We start from the raw sequence: 22,031 nt of genomic DNA on the forward strand, positions 1-22,031 counted from the left end.
TGTTTACAAGATTTTGATGAAGTATTAGTAATTGTTGAAAATAACATTAACAAAGATTAATAAATGCTAAGTGCAGTTAATTTTTAGTTAATGTTAACTAATGTAGCTAACGTATGTTAACTAATGAACCTTATTGTAAAGTGTTACCATATATTTATATCACAAATTTAGGCTATATATTTTTCAGCATGGCACATTCAAGTACACAATGACACTAGACTAAAATTAAATGGGTTTAAAGAGTAACTAAACCCTAAACCAACTTTTTTTAGTTAATGTTCTGTAAGAATGGGGCTTTATTAGTGCTGTTCATTGATTTTAGTAAGTTTTTTGACATTTGGATGTAAAGTGTTTCAATACTACAATATATGGGGCTCTATTTTAACGATCTGAAACGCAAGTGCGAAGCGCAACGGGCAAGTGAGTTTGTGGGCGGATCTTGGGCGCTGTTGCTATTTTCCCGGCGTGAGAAATAACTCTTGCGCCGGGCGCAAATCAATAAGGGGTTGGTCTGAAGTAGGTTCATTATTCATAGGTGTGGTTTGGGCGTAACGTCAAATAAACCAATCAGAACGCTAGCCAACATTCCCTTTAAACGCAAGGGCGCAAGTTCCATGGCGGGTTGCTATTATTATGACGGATTTACCAGGCGCACGCCAGGAGCGGTTCACAGCCGAGGAGACCGACGTCCTTGTACGGGGGAATCCCACGCTTGCCAGCATAAATCGGGCACGCCGTGTAACGGGAGGTGGATCTGCCTCAGGACTTGACGCCAGCAGAGGACATCGCTGCGTCCACCCTCACCGCTGAAAGGGTTTGGGGGCTTTGAAATTGGACCCAAGAAACGCAAGCAAGGTCCAACCCCAAAGTACTCTTACAAATCAAGTTCATATACATTAAGGTTTCTTATGAAAACATTTTAACTATTATTTACATAAAATAAACGTAATACAGCCACACAACAAAGTTATGAAAATATTTTAATCGTTATTTGCATGAGAATAAATAAAAACTATCACCACAATGCTCACCACTATGATTCCCCTTATCTCGTGTATTAATATTTTTAAGTGTAACAATTTATGATTTGCAAAAATAACTGTTGCATCTGTGTAGATTAGATAAGCAAAGTGTATGCGCGTTGTGCACGCTATACATTATGGTCAAGCATGCGCCCTTAAAATAGCATAATGAACAACGCGCAACGCGCCACTGACTTTAGACTAGTTTTTTTTGGTTAGTAGCGCAATTGTTTTTTGAAACTGCAAAATAGCATAAGAGATGGTTTGCGCCGCAACACGCCTCCTTTTTGCGCTGAACCGCCCAGGGAGCGCAAGTTCATTCCCTAGTTTGCTGACGTGCATCTGTGGAGGGAAAAACCCCGCTGTGCGCCGGCGCAAAATACGAATGATACATGCGTCACTGACAAAGTCAATTGCGCTGGGTGCAAGATAGGGCCCATGGTGTAAAAACGTCTGAGTGCTGCCCTCTTCAGGTTGAACGGTGGCTACTACAGTTGAATTTTCCTATTGGATGGTGGGTGCAAAAAATGACTCGTGACGTAAGCAGGTTCAAGATCACCACGCCCTTGTTACGATCTCACCACACACTTAGTTCATCCCCTCTATCTCCTTGGGATCTGCCCACTTTTCTTGCATTTTTCAAATATTGCCAGTGGGTGGAGTCAGGCTCTGACCAGGGGTTTAGTTACACTTTAAATTAAATTTAATGTAGATTTCTAAAATCTCAGGGAATTTAGTTGAATAAAATTAGACTAAAACTAAATCAATTCAGATGACAAAAATATGACTAAAACTAAATAAAATTTTAGTCAAAAGACTATGACTATAACCCCATTCACACAGACCTCTGGTCCCAGAAAATACCCGTAAAATTGCCAGACAAGCGTATGTGTGAACAAAAACTCGTTCCGTTAATCTTCTGGGATCGTTGCCGGAAAGAGGACCTAGTAAGATACGCGGGTAACCCTCTGTGTGAACAGAAAGCCGCAATAATGCCATAATGGGCGTGTCGAAGTAAGGACGCGCGCGTCATCATCACAACACAAGTTATGGTTCAGCTCCTTACAACGAGAGATAACATGCATATAAACATTCACCATGAGAAATGGTGCAAACTAACATGTATATAAACATTCACCACGAGGAATGTTGCAAACTAGATTGAAGCAGTTATCAGGAAATGATAAATGAGATGCATAAACAATGACGCACGTGCCGTAGTGAGGACGTGCGTGTCATGGCAACATGAAGTTGGTTCAACTCTTTAAAATGATGGATTTACAACATTCAAGACGAGAAATGTCAGCAAACTGGACTGAAACAGATATCAGGTAAGTTAGCTCGTTACTTACTGTGTTGAAACAGAGATCTTTCAGCAGCATAAAAGAATATCCCGTCACATGCTCATTTGAGCTATAATAAACGAAAATACCCACGCGTCATCCCACCAAGATATATCGTTCAGCTCTTCAAAATGCGGGTTTTAAATGCATATAAAAAATCACGATGAGAAATGTCTGAAAACTGTATTAAAGCAGAGATCAGGGAGCTCGTCAAATATCCACTCAGAAGATGAGATCATTCACCAGCATAGAACTGTGCGTTCACGCGCTCCTTTGTAGTCTTATTATAAACAAAAATGCACGCAAGTTGTTTCTGGAGAGAGGAATAATAAATACTTTGCAAACTTCAGACGCTGCGTAGAAGAGAGGGCGGGACTTTCAACAGGTCACGTGTCTTTCCGGGACCATCAGATGCCGTGTAATCTTGGCTGTGTGATCGAACAAAAACTCTAACCATTCCGGTAAAATCCAGGATGCATTATACGTGTATTTTCCGGAATGTCCGTGTGAAAAGGGCTTATGTTTAATCTGTGTTTGTTCTGCCAGGTCAAAATTTGGAGGTGTTTGATTTCTTTTCATTTCTTAGGAAATAAAACCTCATAAATAAACTTTCTTAGTTTTCACTGACCTACAATGTCTCTTTGTGTTGAGGACTAGTGCATCTTTGAGCCAACATTCAGTACGAGTAAAAATACTTGAGTACTTTTAAATTGGGTTACTTTAATACTTTTACTCAAGTCGTATTTAAATTGGTGACTTGTAACTTGTAGTGGAGTAATTTTTACAGTAAGGTATCTGTACTGGTAACATGTTCCCATGCAGATTTGTTTTCTTTTGTTAGTCATTCCTCCCGCACTAAGTGAATGAAACAGTATGGTTATTAGGATTTAACCTCATCCATCAGTAACTCAATATCTGTGTCTGTAAAGTTCCTCTTTTTCGCTCTTTTTGCCATTATTGCGGTGAGGGAAAAAGCACAACCATGTGACTTATAAAGGAAGGTGTTGTCACCATACATGGTTCATTGGTGACATTTCAGAATGCAAATGACCATGAACGTGCAGGAGCATGGTGCTTAAGAACAGATAGGATTTATCATCAAGGATTACTTACTGATGTGCTTACGAACCACGTGCGCACGTTTGATTAATCCCAATTTTTTTGTACTTACGCACCTACTAAATTTCATTCGAAGGTCAAAATATAGAACATTTTCTATGCAATGTTGATTAATGAGGCCCCAGGTATTTAAATCCGTCTCTTTTGTCCACTTTCGACCGCTTCTGTCCTGAATACTGCACAGTGTTTTGTGCATATATATATGTTAGAGCTTTCTCTAAATTTTCTGCGCAATTGATGAAATAAGATCACGCAACTTTCACACGCTTGCAAAATGAAACTACGGAGATCAGCCGCTTTAGTTTAATCAATGAAAGGCTAAAAATAGCGCTGTTCACAAAGTGTTCGTGCCAGAAGTCAGAAAAGACGTAAAACGTGCTCAGTACCTCAGATTAGATAAATGGCCGCCCACGGAGAGAAGGCGGTCGCGTGTGGCTGTTCGAACACATTCAACCACATGTGTGTTTACATTGCAAAAGCAATTGAACACTGTTTACACCTGGCATTAATGTTGTCCACTTGTAAACTGATTTATGAATGTTAAGGCCAAGTGTAAAGAGCCTCTTACATAGGTTCCTTCTGGCCACAGCTGCGGCGCATACATCTTTGCTTGTTCCTTGTTCTTTTAGATAACTAGCCAAAGTCTCTGAGTCTAGGTCAGGAGCAAGCTTTGTCACAAACACACTCACCAGCTTAGTTGTCACTGCATGTATGTTCTCCACTGCACCAGTTCCAACTATTCCATAGGTCGTCTTCTCTCTGGGAGGATTAATACTAGTCTTGTTCTGTACTGCAGCAGTAGATTGTTTTCCGGAACGTTGCTTGCGCTTGCCATGCTTTAATACACGGCTCCATGGCTCCATATCGCCACCTCAATTCCCTCGCCAACTGTCTCCTCAGTGACGGGCAACACCAAAGATCTGGTTACAGGCTCCCTGTGACTTGGTCCTTGCAGCTGGACCTCTTCACTGGCCATAGTTCTAGCTGTATTCCCCCTGCTGGCACTGGGTTGCTCAATCACACTCAGTCGTTGGTTAATGTCTGTAGTTATTCCACAAAGGTTCACACATTCAGTCGACTGCTTACTCACAGTAGGGCTGTCACTTTTGAGAAAAATCAAATTCGAACGGATTTCGAATATCATGCAATGTATCCAAATACATTCGAATATCTAGGCGCCCCCCCACGCGCATTAAAAACCCACCGTAATGGAGATTCAATCACAAAATTATTAACAGTGACAGTCATAAACAGGGTTGTATGGATTACTTTTTTACTTAATGTTTGAAATAGAAGGTTATCAACTTATTGTTATTATGAATAACAAACTTATATATATTAAAAAAATGATTCAGAACAGTTACAAACAATAACGTGACAACTTAAATAGCAGCAGGAGTATATAGGCAGACGCAAATGGAATTCGCGCCCGCAGATTTCGACAGAATTAAACTCTGCGGAATTCTGCGGATTTAATGCTCGTCATTGACAAGCATACATATCCCGCGCTTGAGCGTGTTTGTTATACAAACTATAATTCTATCTTGACATGCACATGAGGTTCATTTTGGTCCCATTTGATTCCCCCTCTTGCGCACAGTTGCCGTCGTCGGTCTCACTCTCAGCCTCCTTCCTATTACGAGGTGTTACTGTAAAAAATGCGCTACGTGGCATTTTAAAAACCGGATGGTTTATTTATAGTTCGAATACGGATATTTCACGTCATGTTCGAATGCATATTCGAATATCGAATAAAAAGTGACAGCCCTAACTCACAACATTCTTCATGGAGGCCAACTCCACACTTAGGCAATCAATCTTACTAACCAGGCAAGAGACATCGAGGCTATAAAAGTCACTGATGGTAAATCATCCAAGTGATAGGAAACAAAGGGAGGAACATTCTCACCAATCTCATTGAATAGTTTTAGACAACTCTTGACATTGTTGACATCTTTCAGTTGCCCTTTGTGCCAGGACACAGTTCAAACAGGACTTTCTTGGAATTTTCAATCCACTCAGATCGAAAGTGATTTACAGCCATCAAGACAATATCATCCTGAGGCACAGTCTTCAATTTGACAAAAAGGAAGCTTAACAGTTCATCTTCAACTATAGTTTTGCCATCAATAGTGGTGTAAATCTCAGGTTTAATCTTTTGTTTGATAACATGCTGTGCTGCTGTATCATCTGAGGCGGCCATCTTGGATCTCCCACCCCATATGATTTTGTACCTGTGGATATGGTGAGATGCAAACCATTTTTAAGTAATATTTTTAGGAAGACACTCACATCGCTCTCCCAGGTGTTAAAACGTTTCAGATCTTGAAACTTCTGTAAATTCTTTATCTCCCGTTTTTTTTAACAAATAAAGTATTTTTAGAGTGTTTTATAAAATTATCATTCCATCATGTTATTACTAGCACTACCCCAGAAAAACAACTCCTTTCCTCAAAAAAATAAAAAGAATATCTTAATGCTCAGCGTAAGTATCAAGATTAAGTTAGCCAGAAGATTATCTAAAAATGGACGCCACACAGTGTAAGGTCTGTAAAGAACCAGTGAGTGACAGTCTAATTTTCTCCAGTTTAATGCAAGTAAACACTTCTTTTAGCCCTGTATCAAAATAAGGGGGTTAGACTTGCTTTCACTTTAAAAGGATGAGACGTCTTGCTAAAGTAGTTAATGCCAAAGTTTTTGCACCATTACTGGAAGGTTGACATCAACTGCTAAACCAAAAAATGGCCAAAAGTGGATTTATATCAGGGTCTATGTCGAAGGCATCTTTTATGTCGAAGGCAAAGTTGTAAATTACTGTGTTTATGAGGACTTTTTGGGGCTTGACAGTGTTTCTGCAGCACATAGTTTTGGAATATTATGAATAGAGTAAATGAGTTTAGAAATCCATCAGCATAACAGTGTACTGGGTTTTGTAACCCTGCTTGCAGATTTTTGGGAGATGGGGAGAACCATTATTGTTTGTTGTAATTTTTCTTTTCTTTTAAATAAAAACTGATTTTATGAAATTTGGTAGGCAACCCATATGTTGTTTCATTCGATAAATTCTGTTGGCGAAAAAATGCTTTCCTGAGATTTGACAAGGACCTTGTAGGCTGCTTACATGAACCATTCACTGTCTCATCCCCATGGAATATAATTAGCACTTTACAGGTCATGTTACACTGTGATTCCTTGGTTTCTTGTGGGATCTGATCAGAGTATTGACACCGCTAAAGACTAAGGTCTTAACTCTTAAACCACATCTAGGTGAAGCACATGGGGCTTACAAATTAACCAACACATTAAAACATTATAATAAATCAACATTCCAAGTTTGTAAAAGGCCACAATCAACAAATTTTAAAATTTAATTAAAATTATGTTTTATAAACAAGGTTTGGGAGGAGATGATCAAGCAATGAACATGGCTGGCTCTCGATTACTAATCACCATAACAACTCAGCACCAGCTCTATAAATAATCAAAACTCCTTACTCTCATTCTCCGGAATTATTGCAGGGAACAATCGCACGGAAACAAACAAAGACGAAGCTGTTCAGCCGCCTCCACGCTAGTATGCAAGCAGCCGCGTCAGCGGGCTCAGACTCTGCTTCCTCGCAAGCACAGAATACACCATACTCCGAAAGTCTCCGGGAGAAACCCAGAGATCTCAGATATTGCCACAACAAGCCATCGGTCAGTCAGGCTGCCCGCCGGCTTCTCCAGCGGCTAGCCCATGCCGCCCACAAGCAAAGCAGCTAGCCACCCAGCCAGCGCAAGCACGCTACCGCTCACAGCAACGGCTTCACTTCTCCTACTGTTGCTCTTCTCCCGGCCAATGGCCTGCTGCCCCTCCGTTCTCTCTATCACATAGGGTCGCATTCAGCAGCAGCGCCAGAATTATTTCTGTTTCCTTAAAATTCTCCCTCTCTTACCGCAGGAGCCAACACGAGCGTGAGGATGCCTCCGCTAACGGGTCAGGCCCCGGCACCCTCTGCGGCTTTTCCTCCCAATTTTCTCGCCCAAGGATCGACCCAAAGCATGAGGATGCCTTCCTAGGCAACCACAGTGGTTTCTTTTCTACTTAATTCGTTCCCTAGCTCCCGAGGTTGTGAATCGGTATGTACGCAGTTTCGGACACTGGTAAGCATTCTAGCTCACTCGACATTGGGACACTTCTCACTTTATCTCCTGTGCCGTGGCTAATCACGCACACCACCATGATCATTCACAGCTGTTACTTATCAACAACCGGCAAAATAACATCTCTCTGACTTAAAGCTGCCGTTGGCAACTCTGGAGGATTGAGCAGTTTCCAAATGTTTTCAATTTCATGTTTACAATTTCCCTCCCCCACTACCTCTGAGCAACCTCCCTCTGAGCTTGTTCTCGTCAGCGCATGTGCACCAGTATTTTTGTTAATGCATACTTAGCAAGAATACTTAGTTACTTACATAACAATCCGAAATACAATCAATGGTTGATAAAGAACAATTTCCTGTTGAGAAGAAAAGTGGCAAGCTCTGAATCCAGCTTGAACTCTTTAAAATCTCGTAGATTCCTCCACCTTTCAAATGCTGGTCCGATATTGATCCTAGTTTTATTACGGTCACGGTCACTTTTTATTAGGGGTGGGCGATAAACCAGTATGATAGTAATTACCGGTATTGTGTCACACCATGATATGGATTTTGCAAAACCGTTGATTCCGGCGTTACATATTTTAAATTCTATTTTTGCACTTATCAGGGTTCTCGCGGGGTGTTAAAAAAAACGTATCTTCAGAAAGTTATATCTAAGGCCTTAAAACGCCCAGATCTTCATCCTAGGACTTAAATGTAACTTTTTGAATGTTATTTTTTTAAGACCCCGCGGGAGTTTACCCAAGTCTTAAAAGTCATACCTCCGTTCCCGAGATGCGCTGTCCACAGAAACACAAAACGAAAAGCTCCGATCGCACTTCAATCCATTTTTAATCATAATTTTTTAAGAGGATGCACATGTAGGCTATCATAGTGCACGCAAATCCTGCCACAGGCTATATTTCAGGTGTTGTGATCTGTATACAGCGAGTTTGGCGAGAAACAAGACTGTGGCTTACCTAAGCATTGCCAGGTTTTGAAACATAAGATGACCCAGAAGCGAACAAAATCAACACTGCTTTATTGAAAATCAACTTAAATAGTTGGGCTGTCAAGTCCCAAGGCACCAACAGCGCGTCAACAGTGTTATACATTTAGGAGACTTTTTTTACCTCACTGCTTCAACAAAACTGCATAGATTCCATCCTTAAAGTGTGCGTAATCAGATTTATAACACAATGCATACTCCAGAAACTGCGCAAAATTCCTTTCATAAATCTCAGTGAGCGGAAGATTGTGCGTACGTGCGTCCCGCCCCATCTCCTCCCTGAAACAACCATATATGGAGCGTACAACCCTTAGTTTTAATGGACATAATGTGGCCTGCAGATCATTTTAATATGGATTGACGTCACAAAACGCAAGGAAAATATTGTCGCTGTCCGATTGAAACCTGCATTTCCAAAAACCGCTTTTTACCCATATGGCAAAAAAAGTATATATATATTAGGGATGCACCGAATCCAGATTTTTTGGGTTCGGCCGAATACCGAATCCACTGTTTAGGATTCGGCCGAAACCAAATACCGAATCCTACTCACATCCTTATTCCATTAACACAGTAAAACACATTAATGAAGTAAACAACGTCCACAGCAGTGTATTTTTCATTTTATTTAATTTTAACTGTACATTATGCCAGGATGACAAGTTGGAAAAACTAATTTGACAATTACCATAAGCCTATGCATAATGAAAGCGATGCGTTGCGAAACGCTCGTTTTTTTTCCAATAACCAAGCAGCTCCGCGCTGAAAACCGAGAAGCTCCTCTCGTCAATGTCAGTTTTCACACGGCTGTCCAATTACAGTGGAGGAGGGGCGGGACATTACCACAGCAACCAACCGGCTCACAGCTGAAGCATCACAGCTACCAAGCGCTCGGCTGAAAAACAGCTGGGATTTGACGTCCTCAAGGCGTTTTCAGCCGTGTTTAAAAGTTTTGGTGTGTCCAGCCCCTAAGGCTCACCGAAAGAAAAAGCTCATCTCCACGTCAGCACCTGATGTGTGTAATCAACGACCGTGTGACGTCAACCAGCGTAGCAAGCCTAGGGTTCGGTTCGGTGGAAAAAAAATCTACGATTCGGCCGAACCCGAACCCCGTCAAAAAGTCCAGTATTCGGCCGAATGCGAATCCTGGATTTGGTGCATCACTAATATATATATATATATATATATATATATATATATATATATATATATATATATATATATATATATATATATATATATATATATACAGGCCAGCTGACAGTCTTGCCTGGGCCCGGGACAAGATAATCTTAGAGGGCCCCCCACCCCTTACTTTTTACTGGTAACAAGAGATTTGGCATTATCAGATTCAGGACCCACGAATATTGCATATTATACATTGTATAAAACATTTAGTTAAAGGTGCTTTTCGTAATTTTTAGAAGGATCTCTTGACAGAAATGCAAAATAATATACTAAACTATATTATAAGGGGTGTATAAAGACCTTTTTATAATGAACCGTTTTGTTTTTATTACATTAGAATAAGACGTTTTTATCTACATACACAGAGGGTCCCCTTACGTGGAGGTCGCCATTTTGTGCTGCCATGTTTCTACAGAAACGTTTAACGGACAAACTTTTTTTACTAAGTTGTCTCTGACGATGACATGTTTTACTGTAGCTTATCTATGCGTTTCAAAAGCGAGGGGTGAGCAGTGGATTGAGCCGTTGGTTGCAATTTGCAACCTCACCACTAGATGCTTCTAAAATTTACACACTGCACCTTTAAATTTAGTACACTGAAAAAAAATATTCATTGAATTTAATACATTTTTTAAGCTACATTTAAACAAAAAGATTAGTAAAGTAAAATAAAATATAAAACTTTTGTTTAAATGTAGCTTAAATAAATTGATTGCAACCACTTACCTTAAAAAAAAAACGGATTAAATTCAATGAATCATTTTGTTTCAGTGTACTGACGCTGTATACTGAAACAAAATATCATAATCACGTATGAATTATGAATAGACTATTGGAAATATCAGTAAAACAACTTCAGCTAATATTATGCTGTGTTTGGACTAAATATTGAATAAATATTACTCCTCTCTTTAGAAATTTGAAGTAAACATATAAACTCAATCAATATTTCTCCAAACATGCACGCCTTTGAACCAAAAGTCCAGAGGGATATTATTTTGTAAAGAGCTTTCATGATGAGCATGCATTAGATTTTTCTCAATGAATGCGACTGAGGGTAGAGCCCTGCATTTCAGCCCAAGCCCGACCCGACCTTTTTACACCCCTCAGGTCGGGTTTCGGCCAATTTTAACGTCACAGCTGGGCGGACCTCGGGCTTATGGCTTCTCCATCTTTTTATATTTTTCAATTTAATTAAAATAACATTTTGACAGACGATGATTGCAAAACAAACGTAATAAGACTTTTAACCTATAGCACGAGTCCGCTATAAGCACAGCCAGCCACACATTTACAATGCAGCTGTTGCGTATTTAACAGCAGGACCTTCAGCGCACCGGGAAAAAATATTAATAGAGGACTAGATTAAAACCTTGGATACTGCGCATAATCTATGCAAACAGCATCCAAGACATAATCTATAATACATATATATATGCATAGCGAAGTTGTAAGATAAGGCAGGTTGCATGTTTATTCGTTTCATGTTTATTTCGTTTCGTTTTGTAGCTATAGCCCTTTTCATTTTTTTATTTCTGCACCCGTTGCAGCTGCGAGCAGCAGAGCAACCTGCCTACGCTTTTTAAAAATAGTGTGTGTTGATAATAAACGTTTAAACTAACACTGTGATATGCTGAAAATATATATTTTAGTTGTCAGAGGCGTCATGCCCATTCAAACTGAGGGGGCACCTGCCCCCTTGGTTTTTTTGAGCCAATGGATTTTGCATCCAACCTCTAAATCAAATAAGCGTCCATTAATCTGTTATTTGACTTTTAATCTGTTAATATGCACAATATTATACATTCTGTGCTGCATCCTTGTCACTTTTCGGAGATTTTCGCCGTTTTGATCGTGTTTTGATCATGTTACATTACTTTTATTCTGGCGGCAGCTGGCGCTGCAGTCAGAGCGCAGCCGCAGACGTCATCAGTGTCTGGGCGCGCTCACGAGCTCTCTGCTGTTGCTGGCTTGCTGCTGCATTTGGCTATCTGAGGAATTAAAACGTGTTAGAAACGCTCACAACATTTCCAAACCCCAGTACGGTAATGTGCGGTTAACCTTCTCTGTGTAGAAAATGTATGGTTTTAAATGTGACCGTCTCAACGTTATATTAGTAGAGATTCATCTTCTTGGCACAACGCCAAAGTTCGCCAAAGTTCACGCGGGCGCGGAATCTCACATGCTCACATGAGGTAAAATTTAATGCAAAAATCCGTTCCTCTAATAATTGTATCTAAACATATTTTTTAAAATCATTATTGAACATTAAAATCAATCACGTGGCTATAGCTGATGTCATTTTCGTTGTTTATATACTTTATGGATTTAAAATTACATAAATTTTATATGATAATGTAGTTGTTGTGCAAAATGCATTAATGACACAATTAAACAAGCCATTAAGACTTAAATAAAACATGCCGTTTCAGATGTGAATATGATGCAAATGTGTCATTATTCCGATTGAATAGTATTTGATATGAAAGTTAGTCATCACTTTTATTTTGGAGGTTTTTGCATGAAAGCAGGGGTTTTCAGATTGTTAGAAATGTAAGTGCCATGGAAAAGACTGAAAGCTCTATAATATTTCGTTTGATGTCTGTGTATACACAAATTTCTGGGAGCTGTTGACACTGTGCCCCCTTAAAAAAAATTGGTGCATGACGCCCCTGTTAGTTGTTATTATAGGCAAGTGAAGTGTTGATTTGAGAGTTCAATTCATCAAACATGTCGTCAACTTGCTGTCGGCTGCGAACCGCTTGTTGGAACAAACAAAAATACTCTAAAATGTAAATAAAAAAAGAAATATAACTATTTTGCCATTTAAAACAAATCTGAACTGCTTTAATTGCTGCAAGAGTAGTACAGCTGTGTAAGGAATCTGTGTAAGGAGTTATTTTTTCTATTTCTGCGGATTTCTTTTGCAGAATCTATGCGGAATTTTGCAGAATAATTAAAAATGTTTTAAAACGATCTGAGAGAATGTGCGCTTTGAATATTACAAAACAATAAAATATTTTATAATTACATTTTATTAAAGGATTACCCTGAATTAAACTGGACCAACATGAACCAACAGATAATGGACAATGTGCTGTCACAACCATAGAGTTTAATATAAATTACATATATTACTGTCTACAGTGTAACAGTAAAAAGAAAAGGCTTCTCATAATTAATGTAGCCTATATCAAGATAATTTCATCTGTTTAACAACACAATGTATTGTTATCTTGTAAACGGATTTGAAATAATAAATAATTTTCGCATCACTTAGCAATAGAGACGATAGCGAATTCATTATCTTCTCCGCGGTAAGTTTTATTTCAAATTCAAGTTTTACATATTAAATATTAAATAGTTTGTGCTTTCTCTCATAAAAACCTCACAGCAAACAGCACAGACTTCTAAACACACGCGATGCAGTGACTATATCTGCGGTCACAGATTCCTAACGGGGATAATTAGGAATTCTATTTTCCTCTATAAGGCCTATATTTTCTTCTTTTCTTTTCTGAGCACCGGACTTGTGCTGAGTCTGACCGGACATTTTGAGCGTACTGAACTTCAAATCAAATGAATCAAATATTTTCTTTATTATTTATCAATTATTCCATAGGTTCCAGTTCTGGGCCCCCCTCTTGGCCCCACCCCACCCTGGGCCCGGGACAACAGACCCGTTTGTCCCCCCCTGTCGGCGGGCGTGTATATATATATATATATATATATATATATATAAGCATTTTAAAGCATTAAAAAATATATTTAGCCCTTCATTTATTTGAATTGAAGGATATATATTCACGTCGCATTGGAAGAAAAACGTTATGTTACGAACCTGTAAACAAAACAGTTTTAAAAAGGTTAACATTAGTTCCAACTTAAAAAATATACTTTATAAAATTAACTTATTTAGGATATATTTAAAATATACTTTTGGCCAGAGAAATAAATTTTTGGCCTTATGGGTTTTTTTTATTATTAAAACACTGTTTAAAAACTGGCATTGTCAAAGTTGATACTGGTTTCACATATGGCCAGACAGGTGTCATTATATTCATAACATTTTTAATGGAAAACAAACTCAGAGGGAGATGAAATGTTTTTGACCAGCGGATGGTGGAGATCGTTTCGGGTCATGTTCGTCTTTATCTCAGGCGGCAAGTGCATCAATTATACCATTGAACACGACTTAATGCATTAAGACTGCAATATTACATACCTTATAGAGAATAGGCTGCTATAGGCAAGTAGACGAGCCCAGCATATAAAAGTTTCACGTTAAGTGTTTCCCATAACGTAAACATAAAGACAATGATGTATTACGCAGCGCAGCCATAAGGCATTAAGATATAAAAAACAAAAGTTCATTACAAACGAAAAGTTCAGTACAAACCTCAAAAAAACATATTTACAGGTAAGCAGATGAAACCAGAATATAAAAACCAATGAGCTTAAATACTTGTTAGTGTTTTTCTTATATAAACCCGCATTGTAAGAACGTCTCTTTATATTAGGCTAAACTTTAAATGAGCTACGTTATTAAATGTCCTAGTACATCACATTATTTTTCATCATCTTACAGGTTTTAAAGTTTATTGTAGCAGGCACTCGGGTTTATTTTTGTCATTTGACCCAATAAAATTAAAACTATTCATTTTTTTACAGTTTCGTCTATGATTAGATGATAAAGACTAACAAACTTCTTATCATTCCTCAAATACATGAAACATTAGCCTTTAGGGTTTGTTGAGTGAAGAAAAGACTTATTCATGTAGTTCTTTATAGCCTTGCATTTCAAACACGCAGACCCGCTCATGACAGATGTGTGTGGCACTAGGGGGCACTGAAAAGTTTACAAGGGCTTTCAAAAAATGTCGCTGATGAACTATGTGGCGCTGTAACAAACATTCTATCCACCCTCAGTAGTTATAGTGGACCGGCATTCGTCAAACTTTTATGACCCCCTCCCCCACCCGGTGACAGTTGCTGTCTGACAGGTCGTTTTTATGACCCTTTGACAGGGGGGCGGGACCATCAATCAAAATCTGTACAAGTTGTCAACTTTAGACAGAAAGTATTTAATGGTTTTATGACGGGTCATTTAGTGGTTTGTTTATTCCTGAGTGTGTTTTATGTCAAGCGTATGCTGTCATTAAACATGACGGCTCGTGTGTGACATTTGCTGTCTATCACCCCTCCCTTTTCGACCCGTGCGCTTCTCAATACGGCCTGCATTTCTTTCACAGGGGTGCGTGTTGTAAAGCGATTAAAGATTTCTAAAACTCAATGTTGGTAAAACAATCCCCCATTACGGTGTCAAAAAAGTAAATGTTTATTTTAGATTTTAGACAAATCATGAACAATGCGACGATTAAAACATTTGTTTGTAACATCACAAGTTATTTAATGAAATATACCGTATACGTGTATAGTTTAAGCAATGATCTGAGCCATAACCTTCGGAGCCGGCAATACTATAATCTTTAGACGAAAGTCTAAACTAAATAAATTTTTAAACGGTTCAGGAATTCCGTGAATCTTTTCATAACCTGCACTATAGTTTCACGCGTATTAAAGATCCGGCGGTGCCTGACAAAGCGCCGGGTGAGCGTTCATATCTGCCATTTTAAAATAATGTTAATAAATGTAATTCTGTCCACTATGGCAAAATAGGATTTTATTTTAGATTTAGGGGAATCTTTAACCAAGTCTCTGATTAAGACATGTGTATACGTGCACAGATGGTGACAGAGAAACTTATATATGACGTTAATAAACTTTTAAATGTTTTTAAGACTTATTCACCCCATTTTGGGGTTTTATTTTTAATTAAAGGCTTCTTAAAACATGTGTGAATATGTGTATATTATACAAAGAGTCTTATATTGTCTGCTCTGACAAAAATAAATTATTATTTTAGGTTTAGGGGAATTGACTGCGTGTGTCTTATAAATACAACTTGATAATACGTTTGTTTTGTAAAGAGACTTCTTTAAAGGCACGCAAGAATAAAATATTTTAGTTGTAACTGGTTAAACTTAAAGCCGATATTTTCTATCGAACTAGTCTATTTTCTGTTCAGACACAAAGTTTTCTGATGCTGATATTATGTCAGTGTGTGTTTGTGTGGGGGTCGTGTGATGTAATCTTTGAAAGTTTATGACCGAACCTTTATTGGGGAGCGACAAGAGATCTCCCGGAATCAGTTTGGATGGAGCAGAGCTGTTATACTCAAGTCTATTGGTATGTATGTGTTTCGCAGTGTTCGTTCCAGTATTTTGTCTGATTTATTTAAAAACTAAAAATTCGATCTCTGGTATTGCAGTGAAATTGTCTAAACTGGTGTTTAACTATTCCTGGTAAATCGCGGAGAAGAGTGGCCTGAACAAAAAAGTCAGACCGAGACTAGAACATCCCGCAGCGTAACACGGAAATCTTGGAACAAAAGAGACGCAGAGTGGATCGTGTTGTCCGGTGTGTTTTTATTTAATCCTGTTACAATAGATTTAAACAAACTGGTTTGGTTTAATATTTTCTAATAACATGTGTTATCTGTTTTTAAAGGTTTGGATATCAGCGGCAAAGCGAACGTTGTGTGTACTATTGCAAGATCTATAGCGGATCTCCACGGTACGTTTATATTGTATAAGAAAAAAGTTTTAATTGTTTTATTTAGATATTTGTCCTAATAACTTGTTTTTATCTGTTTTCAGGTTAGGATACAGACCACAACGCTTTGGACGTATCTTTAAAAAAGAGAAAAATCGGAGACTTTTTGGATTTGTCTGGGACATTTTAAACATTTTGTGGCAAATTGGATTTAAAACGTTTCGGATACTGGATACATGTGTTGGATTTGTCCACAGTGCTTGTTTAAGACGTCTTCACCTCATTTTAGGGTTTATTTTTAATTAAAGGCTTCTTAAAACATGTTTGAAAATGTGTATATTATACAAAGAGTCTTATATTGTCTGCTCTGACAAAAAAATAAATTATTATTTTAGATTTTAGGACAAATGTCTGCGTGTATCTTATAAATACAACTTGATAATACGTTTGTTTTGTCAAGAGACTTTTTTAAAGTCACGCAAGAATAAAATATTTTAGTTGTAACTGGTTATACTTAAATCTGTTATTATCTATTTAACTATAAGCTATATTTTTCTGATAAGCCTTAAACAGAAGCTGCTCTGTGAGCGTCTGGGTGTTTGAGATAATTCACATTAGGGGGCTGCTTGTAAACTAGTGTCTTTTAAAACCGCCGTGGTAATATGTAATATGGTAACTCTGTCAAAAAGTAAAAGGTTTATTTTAGATCACACCCTATTTTATGGCAAACAATGCAGTATCTAAAAGTTTGTAACAACACAATTTTATTTAATGAAATATTCAGCATGGGTATAGCAATGAACTGTGCCAAAACCACCGGGGGCCGCCAAAAACACATTCTAGACTAAAGGCTTTTTATTTTTAACTAAATAAAATCTTAATCTTTTCATGCACAATATTCTGTTCACACCATTAGATTGCGGTCCTGCGCTTACAATAGAGAACATAAGCGGATGCGTGTTCATATCCATACGTTAAGAAATCGACCATATGTCAATTCATCTTCTGGGGTTTGTTTTAAAAAAAAAAATGACACCTTAAAATCAACTGTGAATATGTGTTTATTACACAATAAAATGTAATTCTGTCCGCACCGGTATAATAGGGTTTTTATTTTAGATTTGGGACTTTCTTTAACCAAGTCTCTGATTAAAACATGTGAATGCGTGTACCAAAGTTGTCAGAAAACGTATGCTGATGCGCTCTTATATATGGTGTTAAGAGCCTTTTAAACGTTTTAAGACATTTCACACCCTCTTCTGGGTTGAATTCATTAATGTCATCTAACATCCACAAGTGTATTTATAAATGTAACACGGTAGGCATTGTCAAAATAAAAGGTTTCTTGAACATGTTATTCCAGCGCGTGTTTCTTGTCTTGCGAGTGTTCATCATATTTATTGATGTGGAAAAAAGTTTGTTGTTTTGGACGATCAGTTTCAGTCTCTCTCTCTATCACCATCCGTTAGCAACCAGCAGACTTTAAAGCCTATTTATTTTAAACTAAATAAAAGCTGATTCGCTTCACGAGATCTGTGAAGCATTTCAAGCAGGGGGTTATGTTCAAGCCATTAAAGATCGGGGCTCCAGCGTTTACAATAGAACATACGAGGATGCGTGCACATATCGGCCATTAAGAAACTTTTAAACGATTAAAAAATTCATATCTTCGGGGTTTTGTTTTAAATTAATAACATCTTAAAACCAACTGGGAATATGTGTTTATTACACAATAAAATGTAATTCTGGCCGCTCTGACAAAATAGGGTTTAATTTTAGATTTAGGGAATTCTTTAATCAAGGCTCTGATTAAAACACATGAATGCGCGAACCACCGTTGCCAGAGAACGTACGCTGAGGCGCACTTATGGCGTTAAGAACCTTTTTAATGTTTAAGACATTTTGACCCCATTTCCTGGTTTTGTGTCCGCTGTGGATCCCAACCTCTATGTGTTTATTATACAACAAATGCAATTCTGTCAACATTTCTAGTTTTAGAACGCCTCTGATTTAAACATGCGGGTTTTAAAATGAAACGGCCATGTGACTATTATGACAAAAGCTATTCGATCTTAATTTTGTTGTTTTAACATCCAAAAGTTTTTATACACATTCCATAATTAAACATCTGGGTGTGTATGAGTAAGTTTATATCTAATGTCACATGAGCGGTACCAAGTCTCGCTTGTGTCTGTGTGTGTGTGCATACAGTATGTTTATGTGTGGGCGTGTTTATGAGCCCGTGTCTTTGCAAGGTGTGTGTGCGTGTGTGTGTGTGTGTGTGTGTGTGTGTGTGTGTGTGTGTTTGCATGGGGGTCTATGATGTATCTGTTTGTTACTAAAGTTTTGATATTAAGTCTGTGTCCTCATTGACAATAAGTAAGGGTTTTTAGATGTAGGATTCATTACACAGATACTGATTAAATCATGTCATCCATTATTTGCGATTTAAAGAAACTTAAAAGGTTTAAGACATTTATCTCACATTGTGGTGTTGTTTTTTAATTAATGTAACCTTAAAACCATCTGTTATCCATTTAGGGAACAATAAAATGTTTGCAAATATTATTTATCAAAGTTGACGATGTTATAAGCCAGGATGTCACTAACGTGACAACAAACATTTCTTTAAAGACAAAACATTTAACAAAATTGCCATGGCTTACAGAGACACACTAGACTTTTTTTTTGTGTGTGTGTGTGTGTGTGTGTGTGTGTGTGTGTGGTTTTGTTAAACATGATTGTGTGCTACCATTAAACTATCTATATCAATAACACCAGATAGGATGTACCTCTACATAACAGTGAAATGTACATATATTAATTAGGTAAACCTTAACACTTATTTAAAAAATAAAAATATACTATTCTAACATCCTAACATGATATTAGGTTATAGTAGGTTTTAAGGTCAATCGGCGTCTTTAGCTTTACGACTTACAGCACAAAACCCCCAATGACAGGAGCGATGACAGGATTTTTATGAAGTGGAGCAGACCCTTGGTTTGCCTGAGGGGTTAGGTTCAACTTAGGTTAACATCTATCAGTGCATAATAAGCAAACACAAAATTATATTTTACCTATGGTTTGTTACTGAGGTTGCTAGGTTCGCGTATTTTTCTGAAACATACTTTTCTTTTCAAACTTAGTTAGGATACACACTTTTGTCGCCTCAAACACCTGATCAAAGTTTTTCTTCGCTAGCGTCAACTAATGTCTGAGATTTTGTAAATTCATCAGATGGTCTTACGTGTGTATTTCTTAAACAAACATGTTGCTTTTCAATCTTAGGCAGAGTTCATACGTTTGTTTTCTCATAAGTTGTTCACAGTTTTTCTTCGCTAGTGTCAACTAATGTCTGAGATTTTTTGTAAATTCATCAGATGTTTCTTACTTGTGTATTTTCTTAAACAAACTTTTCTTTTCAATCTTAGACAGTCTTCATACGTATGTCTTTCGATAAGTTGTTCATAGTTTTTCTTCGCTAGTGTCAACTCATGTCTGAGATTTGTAAATTCATCAGATGTTCTTACACGTGTATTTTCTGAAACAAATGTATGATTTTCAAACTTAGGTAGTCATCATACTTTTGTCTCTACATACATTTGTTCAAAGTTTCTTGTAGCTAGTGTCAACTGATGTCTGAGATTTTGTAAATTCAACAGATGATACTTACACATGTATTTCTTAAACAAACATATGCTTTTCAAACTTAGCTAGGCTACACACTTTTGTCTATTCATACAATCGTTCAAAAAAATTTCTTCGCTAGTGTCAACTAATGACAGAGATTTTGTAAACTCATCAGATTTCTTAGTTGTATATGCACAGACAATATTATACTTATAGCAGTCGTCTTGTTTTCTTTTGTACGTGACAACATATATCTGTGATTGTTTTATGAACACAGATGGTTTCATTTCTGTAGTTTATGTAACACCTTGTCAAGCTCTTAAAGGTAGTACTAACTGTTTAAAACAACAATGCAAAGTGTTTTAGATTTACTTGATAAATCTTTTACATCAAAACAAACTAGGATAGCAATATGTTTGAATCTGTAACAGGTGATACCACCAATAGCGTGTTGTACATAACAAAGTCTGCAAAATAATAAAGATTGATTAGGTTTTTTATTTAGTAAACCTTTTAACACAAAGTGTAGAGTCTTTTGTATGTAACAACAAAGATGCGATGAAACAACGCAAAACAAGAGAGGCTGCGTTTGTTAAACCACATATAAATTAAGATGCATACATCTACAAATGGGCAATGTTTTTAATCTATTGGTCCCGAATTTAGAGGCTATACGGCCAAACTATTTCAAACATTGCCCCATTTGTAGATGTATGCATCTTAATTTATATGTGGTTTAACAAACGCAGCCTCTCTTGTTTTGCGTTGTTTCATCGCATCTTTGTTGTTACATACAAAAGACTCTACACTTTGTGTTAAAAGGTTTACTAAATAAAAAACCTAATCAATCTTTATTATTTTGCAGACTTTGTTATGTACAACACGCTATTGGTGGTATCACCTGTTACAGATTCAAACATATTGCTATCCTAGTTTGTTTTGATGTAAAAGATTTATCAAGTAAATCTAAAACACTTTGCATTGTTGTTTTAAACAGTTAGTACTACCTTTAAGAGCTTGACAAGGTGTTACATAAACTACAGAAATGAAACCATCTGTGTTCATAAAACAATCACAGATATATGTTGTCACGTACAAAAGAAAACAAGACGACTGTTATAAGTATAATATTGTCTGTGCATATACAACTAAGAAATCTGATGAGTTTACAAAATCTCTGTCATTAGTTGACACTAGCGAAGAAATTTTTTTGAACGATTGTATGAATAGACAAAAGTGTGTAGCCTAGCTAAGTTTGAAAAGCATATGTTTGTTTAAGAAATACATGTGTAAGTATCATCTGTTGAATTTACAAAATCTCAGACATCAGTTGACACTAGCTACAAGAAACTTTGAACAAATGTATGTAGAGACAAAAGTATGATGACTACCTAAGTTTGAAAATCATAAATTTGTTTCAGAAAATACACGTGTAAGAACATCTGATGAATTTACAAATCTCAGACATGAGTTGACACTAGCGAAGAAAAACTATGAACAACTTATCGAAAGACATACGTATGAAGACTGTCTAAGATTGAAAAGAAAAGTTTGTTTAAGAAAATACACAAGTAAGAAACATCTGATGAATTTACAAAAAATCTCAGACATTAGTTGACACTAGCGAAGAAAAACTGTGAACAACTTATGAGAAAACAAACGTATGAACTCTGCCTAAGATTGAAAAGCAACATGTTTGTTTAAGAAATACACACGTAAGACCATCTGATGAATTTACAAAATCTCAGACATTAGTTGACGCTAGCGAAGAAAAACTTTGATCAGGTGTTTGAGGCGACAAAAGTGTGTATCCTAACTAAGTTTGAAAAGAAAAGTATGTTTCAGAAAAATACGCGAACCTAGCAACCTCAGTAACAAACCATAGGTAAAATATAATTTTGTGTTTGCTTATTATGCACTGATAGATGTTAACCTAAGTTGAACCTAACCCCTCAGGCAAACCAAGGGTCTGCTCCACTTC

At 37.3% G+C, this 22,031-nt stretch overlaps 1 protein-coding gene and 1 long non-coding RNA gene across 3 annotated transcripts in view; both read left to right on the plus strand.

The window, feature by feature from the left end:
* Positions 1-22,031, plus strand: part of phactr3b (phosphatase and actin regulator 3b) — a 202,716-nt gene that overhangs the window by 96,065 nt on the left and 84,620 nt on the right. The window lies entirely within an intron of this gene.
* LOC135764601 (uncharacterized) lies at positions 14,735-17,442 on the plus strand. 2 transcript variants are annotated; one of them, XR_010540129.2, is made up of 4 exons: positions 14,735-16,051; positions 16,134-16,282; positions 16,373-16,438; positions 16,522-17,437. It is a non-coding gene; the product is annotated as an uncharacterized lncRNA (long non-coding RNA). The 2 variants fall into 2 exon arrangements; XR_010540128.2 differs by having other exon boundaries at positions 14,735-16,282; positions 16,522-17,442.

Source organism: Paramisgurnus dabryanus, chromosome 14, assembly GCF_030506205.2.
Source record: "Paramisgurnus dabryanus chromosome 14, PD_genome_1.1, whole genome shotgun sequence".
Taxonomy (NCBI): domain Eukaryota; kingdom Metazoa; phylum Chordata; class Actinopteri; order Cypriniformes; family Cobitidae; genus Paramisgurnus; species Paramisgurnus dabryanus.